The following is an 8,992-nucleotide window of genomic DNA, read 5'->3' on the forward strand; positions in this document are numbered from 1 at the left end:
AATCTCACGACACAATATTGTTTCTGGCAATTTCAAATCTAGTTTTTAAAATGTAGAGCATTGTGCTGTCCTTTAAATAGCAAAAACATATTTTTAATGTTCTATAAAGCAATAGTACAACACAGAAGCAGAATTTAACGTTGAATTAATGGAAACACTTTTCAAGCTTTCAAAAAATAAATAATTAAATAGTATGGTAATTAATAATTAAGAAAAGGTTTATGGATTCAAATTGTGCAGTACTTCGATGGGACTAATCCAACTTTTAGTTCCCCCACAAGGTCTAGTTCGAATTCATCTGATCTGGAGAAGTTTTCTATCCATATGCTCAGAAATCTTCTCCCGGGAATTAATTGTTGAGAAGGCAAGTCACACAACATAAATATGTGAATAGTCGCTATTTTACTTTTGCCGTACTGACATTTAAAATCAGCTCATATCCATCCGTCGGACTGAAGTGCTGGATGTAATGAAATAGTCAATTATAAACAAAACTTAAAATTGTGTCGAGTCGATCTTACAATTGAGTATTAGCTCGCCCCGCAGCCAAATAACATGTTCCTCTTTATTCTAAAAAATCTTAAATATCTTGCAGAACAGAACTATCGTGGTTTATGCAGTTTTTGCAGCAACACTTATAAACAGCTTTTCAACTACAGCACTATTTGCAAGGTAGACTTTCAACCCACCTAATTAAATCCTTTGTTGGTGGTGTTACCATATGTTAATCACTTTATCCGTGCTCTGTGGCGATTCCAATCCTATATATCAGCTGGTTCCTTGTTTAACCGATTAAATCTATAATTATTACATCCTATTTAATCGATATATGCATACCCCCATTATTTTGATTAAATAGCAAACATATCAGATGGATAGTTACAATTAAGCACACAATGGGACGTTTTATTTTCGTATTCGTTTAAACGCATCATACAAAATGCTGATGCATGATACGTTTAATAGGGAATATGGACAATATAAAAACAACTCCACAATGAAATTTTGAGTGTTGCACCCAATGCACTGTAGTCGGACTAAAAAGATATGCTGCGTCGATTTCAGCAATTTGCCCAACAGCGGTTGGACGGAAACATGCAGTTTTATTGTGGATTATAACCTGTGGTCTGATATTGCTGTGTTTTAGTGAAACCAGAATCTGTGCTATTTTGAACATATACCAAGAATTTCTCTATAAGAAGGAAGCAGGATATTGGAATGGGCCACGACCGGTTGTCCAAACAGGACACAGAAAATCCTTTATCCTCCTAGGAGCATCTATCTGCTTGCTATGTCAAACGTAACAGCCCCATAGGTGCACATATGGTTTACTGCCTTGGACAATATGAATGTTGTTTTTAAAGAAAATATCCATAAAAATTAATAGCCCAGATGCAATTACGAATATGTCAAGAAGAACTAATGGAACCAGTTCAAGGTTAGAAAAATCAGGGAGGTTCGCTTGAGACCTGATCCCAGGACAGACAGTTAGCTAAAATATATGAATATAATCCTAACCATCTACGTAAGTAGCGTCGGCTACATGTGCATCAGCTTAACAGGTATGAAAACTGCTACAATCTTTTCAGTAAAATCTCCTATCGATAACCGAAGGTTTACCTGTACGTGAATATTTTGAATTAGGCTCGCATAGAGCAAACACTGTGATCTTAATGAACTGGCTTATTTATAAGAACATTTATGGTGAAATGTTGTCTCATTCTAATATTTAATTTCTGTAATTGATACATTATAAAATTAATGTTGCAGCAGTTATCCATCATGTTCCACCTCCGCTTTGATTTCTGTTTCCATTCTGATATATTGAACTGTAATAAAGTAATCAGCTCATGCTTTTTTGCGAATATTGACCTGGATCTATCTTGCAATGTGCTTAGATAAGTAAAACAGATAGAATGCCCAGTTTTTAAAAAGCTAAGTAAAACTCATTTCAAATCTCCCTTTTACGCCACCTTTTCACAACTTCCTTCATTAGAATGGTGAATATACGGAAATAAAGCTATAACGGTGCTCTGGAACATCCGAGGCACTGAAAGGTGCTATACAAATGCAAACGTTTTTCTTTGTTCTTTGAAATTCGGTGTACATTTCAACCACAATTTTGCAAAGGTAGACAAATACTTTAGCTACTAATGACGATTAGCATTTATATACAAAAATGGGGAGGCGATTTGCGTTTTACTTGAGAAGGTGTGCAAACTACTTCCAAAAGGGCGGTTCTGTATAAATCAGCATAAACCAGGTCTTGCACACAATAAATTACGATAATAAATTGGTACTGCTACCGTAGAGATAACTAGTTTCATCTTATCAGGCGAGTAAATGCCAATGATACCTTGTATCTCCGCTTTTGTAAATCAATCGGAAGCTTAATGTACTTTAATCCCTCTGCAGCTGGACTTTGAGCAATGATTTCAGTCAAATATATATATTTAAAGCCTGTCATTATTGGAAGTGATTAATGCATCAGGACAGAAATCGCTAATTTATTCTCCAGGAACAAGACTGTTCTATTTCCACATGACAGCTCACAAGTGATGTTTACAGTACACAGTAAACTGATACATTCCTAAACGCTGGCCATGAAATTGCACAAACTTTCACAACCTGGCTTCATGTTTTAACTGTGTTTTATATTAACTCATTCTAACCAGCGAAATTCCGTGTGTTTGAACTAGTGGCTGAGAAATGAAATAAGTATATGTCAATTATAATAACCTAGTGGTCAACTCCCTCTTCCGCCGCCACCGTCCCCCCCCCCCCCCCCACCCCACAGCCCCCCCCCCCCCCCCCCCCCGATAAATAAATAAAATTTTGAATACATTTCAAATGGAAGCAGTGTGGAATGTGTCATCCATTGTTGACATTCTTCTCTTGTACTCCCTTCTGAGTAGCGTAGTTAATCCAAATTACGTTCTAGATGTAATAAACTAAAATCAGGAGAGTTATGTGTATGACTTCTAAGATTATTCAACGGGGTTGAGCTGTTTATATTTCAATGCAAGAAGTGTTACAAACAAGGCAGATGAAATAAGGGCACAGACAAACGCATGGTAGCACGATGTTGTTGCTACGTATAACGGAAACCTGGCTAAAGGGGCGCCGAAATTGACAGCTCAACATCCTTGAATATAGAGTTTTCAGGTAGGATAGTGTAGGTGACAGAAAAAGTGGGTAGCATTATTGGTTGAAGAATCAATTACAGTTGCGAGAAAGGATGATATACGAAACGGTTAACAGATGAGGCTTTATGGGTTGATCTTAGGAATAAAGAGGCAATCACACTACTGGGGGTGTACTGCAGACCCCCAAATAGTAAGAGATAGAAGAACATATATGTAGACAAATTTCAGCTTGTAGGAATAAGAGGGCAATAATAGTAGCAGACTTTAACTATCCCAAAATCAATTGTGAGTCAAGCAATATTAGAGGCATTGAGGGTGAAAAATTATGTACTGTGTCCAGGAATTTTCTTAAACAATACATTACAAGCCCAACGAGAGCAGACGCAATTCTAGATTTTCTCTTGGGAAATGAAGATGGGCAAGTGGGTGAAGTGAAAGTGAGCGACCATACGGGGGATAGTGACCTCGATTCAGTTAGATTTGGTATTATTATGGAAAAGGACAGAGATAAATCAGGAGTAAATGTTTTAAACTGGGGGAAGGCAAATTTTACAAAACTGAGAAATGATTTGACTGAGGTGGACTGGACAAGACTGCTAAAGCATAAATCAGTGGTAAACCAGCGGGAAGCACTAATAGGTGAGGTCCTAAGGACGGCATGGTAACACAGTAGTTAGCACTGCTGCCTCACAGCGCCAAGGACCCGGGTTCAATTTCCAGCTTGGGTCACTGTCTGTGCAGAGTCTGCACGTTCTCCCCGTGTCCGCCGGGTGCTCTGGTTTCCTCCCACAGTCCAAAAGACGTGCTGGTTAGGTGCGTTGGCCACGCTAAATTCTCCCTCAGTGTAACCAAACAGGTGCTGGAGCGTGGTGACTAGGGAATTTTCACAGTAACTTCATTGCAGTGTAATCTACTTGTGACACTAATAATAAACTTTAAAAACTTTACAAAGCAGACATGTCCCTCCACAAATAGGAATAGTACTGGCAAATCTCGAACCCAATGTTGTTTAGACAAATACAGGGGAAGATGCAACAGAAAAAGAAAGCTTATGATAGTCACAAGAAACTTAACACTGCCAATAGCCTAGAGGAGTACAGAAAGTACAGGGATCAAGTAAAAAAAGAAATCAGAGGGCATGAAATAATATTAGTAAGCAAGATAAAGGAAACCCCAAGATAGTTTATTAGTATATAAAGAGCAAAAGGATAGTTAAGGAGAAAGGGGACCTATCCAAGGTGGAGAAGAGAACTTGTGTGAAGATGCAGAAGATATGGGAAGAGTTTTAAATGAATTTTTGTCTCCATATTCACAAAGGAAAAGGATGATGTGGATACAGTAATCCAAGAGGAGCAGCGTGGAATATTGGATAAAATAATCATAATGAGAGGAATTGTTAGAGTAATTGGAATCCATGGCTGGATGTTGAAGGAGGTCAGGATAGAAATAGCAGATGCCCTGAGGATTATTTTCCAATCTTCACGGGAAACAGTTGAGGTGCTAGAGGAATGCAAATATGGTTCCGTTGTTTAAAAAGGTACAAAGAAAATGTCAAGCAATTATAGACCAGTTAGTCTTACTTCGGTCATGGGCAAATTATTAGAATCAATCCTGAGAGATCGGATAAATTCACTTAGAAAGGCATGGATAGTCAGCGTGACTTTGTTAAGAAGGCCATACCTTACAAATTTGATCGAATTCTTTGAGGAAGTGACAAGGAGGATCATAAGAATCATAAGAACTAGGAGTAGGCAATTCAGCCCCTCAAGACTGCTCCACCATTTAATAAGATCATGGCTGATCTCATTTCAGCCTCAACTCCACTTACCTGCCCATTCACTTAGCCCTTCAAACCCTAACTAATTAAAAATCTGTCCATCTCTTCCTTAAATTTACTCAAAGTCCCGGCATCCACCACACTCTGGGATGATGAATTCCACATACTCACGACCCTCTGAGAGAAGTAATTTCCCCTCATCTTTTTTAAAAAGTTTATTAATTAATGTTGCAAATACGCTTACATTAACACTGAAATGGAGTTACTGTGAAAATCTGGTAGTCGCCATACTCCAGCATCTGTTTGGGTACACAGAGAATTTAGCCTAGCCAATGCACCTAACCAGCATGTCTTTCAGACTGTGGGTGGAAACCCACACAGACACAGGGAGAACATACAGACTCTGCACAGACAGTGACCCAAGCCAGGAATTGAACCCGGGTCCCTGGTGCTGTGAGGCAGCAGTGCTAACCACTGTGCCACCATGTCACCTATCAGTTTTAAAATCTGCTACCCTAAAACTATGACATCTTGTTCTATATTGCCCTACTACAGGAAACATCCTCACCACGATTACTTTGTCAATCTCCCCTCATTCTTCTAAACTCCAGGGAGTATAGGCCTAAACTGCCCAATCTCTCTTCATAAGTCAACCTCCTCATCTCTGGAATCAATCTAATGAACCTCCTCTGAACCATCTCCAATGTGACTACACCCCTCCTCGATTAAGAGGACCAAAACTGTACACAATATTCTAAGTGCAGTCTCACTAATGCTTTGTACTGTAGCAGCAACACTTCATTTTTATATTCTATTCCTTTAGCAATAAGTACCAAGATTCTATCTGCCTTCCTTATTATTTGCTGTACTGGCATACTAGTTTTCTGCGATTCATGCTCGAACACACAAATCCCTCTGCCCCTAAGCACTATGAAGTTTCTCTCCATTTAGATAATAATCTGCCTTTGCATTTTTCCTACCAACATGGATAACCTCACATTTATCCACATTAAACTCCATCTATCACATTTTGCCTCATCCACTTAACCTATCCATATCCATTTTATTTTATTTTATTCTCACAACCTACTATCCCACCTACTTTGGTGTCATCTGCAAATTTGGCTATGATGCCTACTGTCCCTGCATCCAAGTCATTAATATAGATTGTAAATAATTGGGGCTTCGAGGACCGAACTCTGTGGCATTCCACTAATTACATCTTGCCAACCTGAGAGACCCATTTATCCTGGCTCTCTTCTTTCTGTTGGTTACCCAATCCTCTATCCAAGCTAATAACTTACCCCTAATTACATGTGAACTAACCTTGTCTAACCTTATCAAACACCTTCTGGAAGTCCAGATATACAACATCTATCCATTTATCAACATCTTTGGGCAGCACAGTGACACAGTGGTTAGCACTGATGCCTCACAGGGCCAGGGACCCAGGTTCGATTCCTGGCTTGGGTCACTGTCTATGTGGAGTTTGCACATTCTCCTCTTGTCTGCGTGAGTTTTCTTCGGGTGCTCCAGTTTCCTCCCACAGTCCAAAGATGTGCGGGTTAAGTGGATTGGCCTTGCTAAATTGCCCCTTAGTGTCAGGGGGACTGGCTGGGGTGGGTGCATGGGGTTATGGGGATAGGGCCTGGGTGGAATTGTGGTCGGTGCAGACTAGATGGGCCAAATGGCCTCCTTCTGCACTATAGGAATTCTACAGGATCCCCATTATTCACGTTGCTTGTTGTATTGATTATAGAATCAGTGCAGAAGGAGGCCATTCAGCCCATCGAGTCTGCACTGATGACAATCCTACCCAGGCCCTATTCCCATAACCCCACATATTTACCCTGCTAATCCCCCTGACACTAGGGTCAATTTAGCATGTCCAATCAACCTAACCCACACTTTGGAGTGTGAGGGGAAACCGGAGCACCCGGAGGAAACTCATGCAAACATGGGGAGAAAGTGCAAATTCCACACAGTCAGTGACCTGAGGTCGGAATTGACCCAGGTCCCTGGCGCTGTGAGGTAGCAGTGCTAATCACTGTGCTACCAAGCCACCCATCTTCAAAGAACTCAAGCAAATTAGTCAAACATGATTTACCCTTCATAAAACCATGCTGACTCTGATGGATTGCATTTCGACTTTCTAAATGTCCTGTTATTACTTCCTTTATAATGGATTCTAACAATTTCCCAACAACGGATGTTGAAATAATTGGCTTGTAGTTTCCTACTTTTTGCCTCCCTCCCTTTTTAAAAAAGGCAATGAGGATAATGCAGTGGATGTTGTCTACATGGATTTTAGTAAGGCATTTGACAAGGTCCTATAAGGCAGACTGGTCAAAAAAATAAAAGCCCATGGGATACAAGGTAATATAGTGAATTGGATCCAATGTTGGCTTAGTAACAGGAAACAAAGGGTAATGGTTGATGGCTGCCCTTGCGAATGGAAAGCTGTTTCAAGTGGTGTTCCACAGGGCTCGGACTCCTGCTGTTTGTTTTCTGTATTAATGATTTGGACTTGAACATGGGGGGCACAATTGGGAAATTTGCAGATGACTCAAAAATTGGCCATTTGGAGGATAGCTATAAGCTCCAAAATGACATAGATGGGTTGGTGGAGTGAGCAGGAAAGTGGCAGATGGGATTCACCTCTGTTAAGTGTGAGGTAATGCATTTAGGGAGGTCAAACCTAAATGCATTACGAAAAGGATATACACTTGGGAATATACTGAGAGAGCTAGATGAAGTGAGAGATCTTAGTGTGCAAGTGCACAGATCCCTAAAGATAGCAATACATTAGGTAAGGTTGTAAAGAAGGCATATGGAATGCTGTCCTTCATTGGTAGAGGTATAGAATACAAAGGTACGGATATAATGATGAAACTGTATAAGACACTGGTGAGGCCACAACTGTAATATTGTCTGCAGTTCTGGTCACCACATTACAGGAAGGAAGTAATTGCCCTGGAGAGAATGCAGAGAAGATTTATTGGAATGCTGCCAGGGCTGGAGAATTGTTGCTACGAGGAGGGGTTAGGGTTGTTTTCCTCGGAACAGAGAGACAGAAGGGTGATATGATTGAGGTATACAGAATTGTGAAGGTAGAGATAGAATAGACAGGAGGAACCTGTTTCCCTTGACAGAGTTCAAACACCAGGAATCATAAACTCAAGCTAAGTGGCAGAAGGATTAGAGGGGACATGAGGAAGAACTTTTTTATGTAGAGGGTAGCGAGTGTCTGGAATTCACTGCCTGAATTGGTTAAGGAGGCAGAGACCCTAAACTCTTCAAAAGTACCTGGATCTGCACAATATGTGCTGTAAGTTGCTGGGCTATGGGTCGTGTGCAGGAAGATGGGATTAAAAAGGGCACCTGGGGTGTTTTTGTGTCGGCATGGACAAGATATGTCAAATGGTCCCCTTCTATGCTGTATCATTTCTATGGTTCTATTTTACTGAGGAGAAATCCAACCAATCTGTCTCAAGCAATGACACCTACATATACTTTACCTCCTGGTTCTGTGTACACACTTTAATTTTCAAAATTTGCATTTATTTTCACTTGTTGGGGCCGCTTAGCCCAGTTGGCTGGAGAGGTGGTGTGTGTGTGTATATATATATATATATATATATGTATAACGTCAACAGTTCTGGCTGACGTGCCACCCCATCCCCAGAGTGGAAGGCAACGGGATACCACTAGTTATCCAAAAAAAACTACCAAATAATTGACTCGAGATGACTCATTGGCAGATAATGAGCCAAGGACTTGCCTTCAGACGGACCATGAATGAATGGATTTCTCATGTAACGAGTTTACAAAATGGCTTCCTGGCAATATTGAATGCCAAAACAGAATGAGAAAGATGTATGTTCCATTAGCATGCCTCTGAATTCACAACACTGGAAAGAAGTAAATATAACCACTTTTTTATATGTACGCCAGATATCTGTATTACAATTCTGCTCCTTAATAACGTACTTCGAGGTGAAAACCGACATTACCTTTTGTAACCCACAGTCAGACAGGAAATTGAATGAATCCTAAATGATTGTGCTAA

Source organism: Mustelus asterias, chromosome 14, assembly GCF_964213995.1.
Source record: "Mustelus asterias chromosome 14, sMusAst1.hap1.1, whole genome shotgun sequence".
Taxonomy (NCBI): Eukaryota; Metazoa; Chordata; class Chondrichthyes; order Carcharhiniformes; family Triakidae; genus Mustelus; species Mustelus asterias.